At 35.3% G+C, this 7,027-nt stretch overlaps 1 protein-coding gene across 3 annotated transcripts in view; it reads left to right on the forward strand.

Annotated features, from left to right (window-relative positions):
* Nucleotides 1-7,027, forward strand: part of CCDC146 (coiled-coil domain containing 146) — a 116,078-nt gene that overhangs the window by 990 nt on the left and 108,061 nt on the right. The gene's annotated exons all lie outside the window — the stretch shown is intronic.

Here is a 7,027-nt window from a genome sequence, read left to right on the forward strand (position 1 = left end):
TACTGGGAGGTATAGTGATAGATTGGCTAAGTCCTAATGAACTTGGCTTAAGTCCTCATGGTTCCAAGTCACAGGGTTCTCTGTCAATGATAACCTTTTTAAAAATTCAGTGTTTTCTGGGGCGCCTGGGTGGCTCAGTCTGTTGAGTTTCTGACTTTGGCTCAGGTCGTGGTTTCACCGTTCCCAAGTTCGACCACCACATCCTACTCTGTGCTGACAGCTCAGGGCCTGGAGCCTGTTTTGAATTCTGTGTCTCCCTCTCTGTCTCTGCCCCTCCCTCACTTGTGTTCTCTCTCTGAAAAATAAACATAATTTTTTTTTTAATTTAGTGTTTTCTTAGGTTATCCTTTCCTCTTTTGTGTGCTCCTAGTTCTTTCTCCCTCCTCATTTTTCCTCCTAATGAAGACTCATGATAGATGGTTAGCTTTTAGGTTCACCAAGTGCCCAGTGTATACTAGCTCTGTCCTTGGCTTTGTGTTTCATTTGGCCATAATTATTCAAACTGATCTTCAAACTGTCTTTTTAATGAAAACCCAAAGGGATAACTTTGAAAAAGAATTCAAAAAAGGCATTGGTTTAAGCACGTTGAGAATGCACTCACATCTGTTGTGCATATGCCAAATATTTTTAGATTAAATAGGAATACTTACCAGATTATTTTGTTTCTATGGTAATATTTCCTTTTGAGACAAACCAAGTTAATGGAATTGGCAAATGAACCATAGCTGTCTATGTGGCAAAATCATTGTTTACTTTCAAATAAAACTAAAGAAAAGTGACTGAAAAACTACTTTTCTGATTATAGGAGTGATCTCACGTGATCTCACAGTTTGTGAGTTTGAGCCCCACATCAGGCTCTGTGCTGAAAGCTCTGAGCCTGGAGACTGCTTCACATTCTATGTCTCTCTCTCTCTGTCTCTCTTCCCCCTCCCACTCCCGCTCTGCCTTTCTCTCAAAAATAAATAGACATTAAAATTTTTTTAAAAAATACGGTTATCCGGGGTGCCTGGGTGGCTCAGTCAGTTGAGCGTTCGAGCCCCGCATCGGACTCTGTACTGACTGCTAGCTCAGAGCCTGGGGCCTGTTTCAGATTCTGTGTCTCCCTCTCTCTCTGACCCTCCCCTGCTCATGCTGTCTGTCTCTCTCCCACTCAGAAATAAATAAAAACATTAAAAAAATTTTTTTTAAATATGTTTATCCATGACCTGGAAATTGTACATCTGGGGATTTAATGTAAACATAAAACTAGGGATGTTAAAAAAAAAAAAAACTTATATTCAAGGAATTTTGTTTTATAGAGTTACTTAAGATAGTGAAGAAATGAAGCAATTTAAATGTCCAGAAATAGTAGGGTGTTACATAAATCAGTATACATGTGGAATATTATGCAACAATTTAAAATTATATTTTGAAGAAGATTCAATGATATGGGGATACTTCCATAATATAATTGGAAAGGAGAAACCTCCAATCCTCTTTCTGTGTGTTCTCCATTACTCTCACACTACTACCACACTCAACACTTCTGCTGACACTCTGGCCATCACATGTTTGGGAGTTTTCCCCACAACAAGGAACTTTCTGCAACACCACCTGGATGTTCTACACTTTAACTCAACTCTGACACTATCTGCCTGTAAATAGTGTCAGATCCCACAGGTTCAGGGCTCACTTCCACAAGATGGCTCTCATCCACTTGATACGCCAGTCACAAGTAGTGGTCCCTAAGTTACCCACAGCTTCTGTCTGATTTGGCTACAAATCAGAGGTTCCCACAACCCTCTTCTCAGGTATTATTATTTTTTTTAATATTTACTATTGAGAGGGGGTGCAAGCAGAGGAGGGGTAGAGAGAGAAGGAGACAGAGAATCTGAAGCAGGCTCTGCACTGTCAGCACAAAGCCCAATGTGGGGCTCAAACTCACAAGCTGTGAGATCATGACTTGAGCCGAAGTTGGATGCTCAACTGAATGAGCCACCCAGGCGTCCCAACCCCCTTCTCAGTTTTGATGAACTGGCTAGAGTGGTTCTCAGAAATCAGGGAAACATGTTTACCAGTTTATTAAAAGATGTGATGAAGGACACAGAAGAACAGCCTGATGAGGAGATACATAGGGTGAGTTCTGGGAGGGCCCCTAGAAGAGGAGCTTCTGTCTCCCTGGGGTTGGGGTGTGTCTCCTTCCTTGTGTGGATTTGTCTGCCTACACGGAAGCTCTACAAATCCTGTCCTATTGGGATTTTTATGGAGATTTCATCAAGTAGGTATGATCAATCATTAATTCCATTTTCAGCCCTTCTTTCTTCTCAGGAGAATGGAGGCAGGGCTGAAAATTCCAAACTTCTAATCATGGTTTGTACCCTCCAGTGACCAGCCCTCATCCAGGAGCCATCCAGAAGCCCACCCAAAGTCACCTTATTAGAACAAAAGATATTCCTATCACACCCACCCAGAAATTACAAGAGTTTCACGAGCCCTGTGCCAGGAACCAAGGAGAGATCGATATATTTTTTTCTATTATCTCACAGTAATATTAAATGAAGAGTAGAATGCCAAATTGTATGTTTAGTGTGATCCCAATTCTGTAATAATAATAATAATAGTATTTTTAAAATAAAATTGCATTTAAAACATATTCCGTTGAAACAATTCCAACTCAATAACGATGGTTATCTCTAAGTAGTGAGAAAATGAATTTTTCATTTTTTGTGTATAAGCATATATTAAATTGACGATTTAAAAATATTAAATGCATTTATTAAAATACTTGTTTCCTAAGACAAACTCAAATAATGAAATAGGTGGAGAATTTCTTACTATCTAAATGTAAATGCCCATGAAGATTTTATTTAATAATTGTTATTCAATAGATGGACAGCAGAGGGCATAAGAGAGTTTTCAGAAAAATGTAACAAAGAATTCTGGAATTCTCTTTCAGTCAGGGAAGCCCCAGGAATTTGCTAACTTTCTCAATTGTAAACTTTAAAAATAAATATACCTTATGGCTTTTATTCTTCTTATAAAATCTTAATAAATTCAGTGATCTAAACTAATAACTGACAGTGCTAAGAAGTATTTAATGAACATGTAGGTAGCCTCATTTGAAATCTGCATGTTATTTTTATGCAGATGAAGTACCAGAAAAAGTTTGTTATTTCATGCAGTCAAATTCCTCCACTTTAAACACCTTGAGAAGTTCCCTATATTACAAATATTCTTGAGTACTTTGTATGCTAAAGCAATATGTATTTGTGTGTCTAAGATAATATTTTATTGGCAACCAGAGTTTACTCATAATAGAAAAATTTTAGAAGCTAATGTAGGCAAGAGTTCTTGTATGTACTAACACTTAACTCCATTTGTACAAGATAGCAATAGTGTTTCAACCATTTACACAGTGGTAGCATTGAGTAGAAGTTCTACTTACATTTTATATACTTTTGAGGCTACACTGCTAGTTATTTATGGGTTCAAGATTCATATTGCTTCATGATAAATTTTCTTTTTTGTCATTAAATAATGACCCTCTTTATCTCTAGTATTGTGTTCTGTCTTTTTAAAGTTTATTTTTATTTTGAGAGAGACAGAGAGAGCAAACAGGAAAGGCAGAAGGACACAAATTCCAAGCAGGCTCTGCACCATCAGCACAGAGCTGGATAAGGGGTTTGAACTCACAAACCATGAGATCATGACCTCTGCCAAAGTCAAGTGTCAAACACTCAACTGACTGAGCCACTTGGGCGCTCCATTTTCTCTCTTGATATATATTTTTATCTAAAAATATTTTCATTCTTTTACTTCAAATCTGTGACCTTATATTTGGGACTTGTGTCTTATAAACAAAATACAGCAGGATATTTTAAAACCAATTTGAGAATCTGTCTCAATAGGTAAATTAATCCACTTACATGTTTTGTAATTACTTTTCAATTTGTATTCTTACTATCTTATTTTGTGCTTTCTGTTAATCTTGCCTTTTTGCTTTTTTAAGGGTGGACTCTTTTTTTTTCTACATTCATTTAGTCTATATGTTTTTCTTTATTCACGAGTTTTCTCTAATCAATCAATACCTTCATCCTCCTTTTGAACAATGGAATTCTTTAACCTCAGTCTTTTCCTTTCCATCTTCCATGTCATATTCCCATGTATATTTTAGTTTCACTTTGTTTTTTTTGAGGCCACACAAGTAGTTGTTATTGTTTATTATATTTTGTGCTTATTTAAATTTAGCAACATTTACTAATTTATTTGGTCACCCCTTTCCTTCTGGATTCAGTTTTAGTTTTACTGAAGTATATCTTCATTCAATGAGTCTCTGAGTAATTTCTTCACACTTTTTCTGAAAATGTCTTTGTTTTGCCCTTACTTTTAAATAATAAGTTACAGTTACCATCTCTCGGTACTCTGAAGCAGTAGTTTTAACTAATGACATGTCTTCTGTCTAACTTAGTTCCTTTGTAGAGAAACTGCCTTTTCTCTTTGATTGTTTAGAATTTTTTTTTCTTAGTTTAGATGGTCTACAGTTTTAGCACTTTGTATAAGTTCAGTTCTTTTTGTTTGCTATGCTTGGTTTTAAAGTTACCGAGATATCATTTACACACACAGTAAAATTCATTTTTTAGGTGGACAGCTCTATTAATTCTGGCAAATGTATATAGTGATGTAACCACCATGACAATCAAAATGTAGAACTTTTCCATCATTGCCAAAAGCTCCCTCATGCAACTTTATATTCACTCTTTCTCCCCCTGGCAAACACTGGACTGTTATCTGTCCCTATACTTTTGCCTTTGCCAGAAACTCATATAAATGGAATCATATAATACATAGCCTTTTGACTTAATATAATGTATTTGAGATTCACCCATGTTGTGGTATGTATCAATAGTTTATTCCTTTTTATTTCTGAGTTGAATTCCATTATATGAACAGTATGAAAATAATCTGTTTCCATTTTGAGGTGACTATTAATAAAGCCAATATAAACAGTTGTGCACAGTTTTTGAATAGATGTATATCCTCATTTCCTTTGAATAAGTACATATGAATGAATGGCTGGGTCATTTGATACATATGTATTTAGCTTTATAAGAAATAAGCTGTTTTCCAAAGAAGCTATACAATCTTGCATTCACACTAACAATACATGAGACTTCCAGTTGCTCTGCATCCTCACTAACACTTGGTATTGTCACTTTTTTTTAAAACAGTGTAATAAGTGTGTAATTATATCCCATTGTGACACTTATTTGCATTTCCCCAGTTACTAATGACATGAGCATATTTTCACATTCTAATTTGCCACTTGTATATCTTCTTAGGTTAAGTATATGTTCAGGTCTTTTGCCAATTTTTTAAATTGGTCTGTTTGATTTCCTATTATTGAGTGATGAGATTTCTTTGTATTTCTCAATACCAGTCTTTTGTCAGATACATTGTTTACACATATTTTCTTCCTATCTCTGACTTGTTTTCAGTTTCCCAATACTGTCTTCTGAAGAGCAGATCTACCAGATTTTGAAAAAGTCCAATATGTCTATTTTTCCTTTATGATTTAAAAAATATTGAAAGAAAAGTTTCTCCAAACTAAGGTTGTGAATATTTTCTCTTATGTTTTCTTCTGAACATTTTTTACTTTAGATTTCCATTTAGGTATACACATCATTTCAAGTTACTTTTTGTAAATGATGCAAAGTATGGTTTGAGGTGCATTCTTTTACATAAGGATGTCCAGTTGTTTCAGCATAATTTGTTGAAAAATATGATCATCTCAATGGATTAAAAATATTGGCAAAATTCATTATCCATTCCTGTTAAAAACTCTCCGTGAACTTGGAGTAGAAGGAAACTTCCTCCACCTCATACAGGCAGCTATGAAAACTTACACTTGATACCATACATAACTATAAAAGACTGAATGCTTCCTCTGCTAAGATGTGGAACAAAGAGAGAATGTTCACTCTCACTACTTTTGCTCTGCATTGTACTAGAGGTCCTACATTTTGTAATAAGGCAATACAAAGAAATAAAAGGAATCTACAGTGGAAAGGAAGAAGTAAAATTGTGTTTATTTGCAGAAAGCATGACCATTTCAGTAGAAAATTCCAAGGTATATTATGCAAAGCTACTGAATTAATAAAAATGTTTCACAAGATTACAAGATACAAGGTCAATGGCAAAACCAGTTGTATTTCTAATGACTAACAATGGCATTTGGAAACTGAAATTTAAAAATAATACAATAACATACAAAATGTGAAATACTTAGGGATAAATTTAATAAAACATATACAAGACCTATCTTCTGAAAGCCATAAGACATTGCTGAGAGAAACTGAAGATGATCTAAATGAATGGGGATAAATACCATATTCAAGGTACTAACATTAAGACTCGACATTAAGATGGCATATCACCCCACACTAATGTGTGTATTGATTCATTGCTCAGTCAAAATTGAAGCAGGCTTTTTTAAAAAATAAAAATTGACAAGTTGGTTCTGAAATATATATGGGAGGGGCACCAGGTGACTCAGTTGGTTAAGTGTTTGACTTTGGCTCAGGTCATGATCTCATGGCTCATGAGTTCAAGCCCCGCATAGGGTTCTGTGCTGACAGCTCAGAGCCTGGAGCCTGCTTTGGATTTAGTATCTCCCTCTCTCTCTGCCCCTCCCTCACTCACACTCTGCCTCTCTCTCTCTCTTTCTCTTAACAAAATAAACATTAAAAAAATTTATATATAGGAATAAAAGTACATAATATAGCCAAAACATTTTTGAAAAAAGAACTAAGTTTGAGGACATATACTACCTCATTTTTAAGACTTACTACAGAGCTATGATAATTAATACAATGTTGTATTGATATAGGAATAAACATGAATCAATGGGACAGGAAAGAAAACATAGAAATAGACCTAATTGATTTTTGACAAAGGTGCCATGATAATTCAATTGGAAAAAGATACTTTTCCTAACAAATGGTGCTGGAACAACTGGATATCCATATGCCCCCCCCCCCCCCCCCCCCCC

This window comes from Crocuta crocuta, unplaced genomic scaffold (genome assembly GCF_008692635.1).
Source record: "Crocuta crocuta isolate KB4526 unplaced genomic scaffold, BGI_CrCroc_1.0 scaffold396, whole genome shotgun sequence".
NCBI lineage: Eukaryota > Metazoa > Chordata > Mammalia > Carnivora > Hyaenidae > Crocuta > Crocuta crocuta.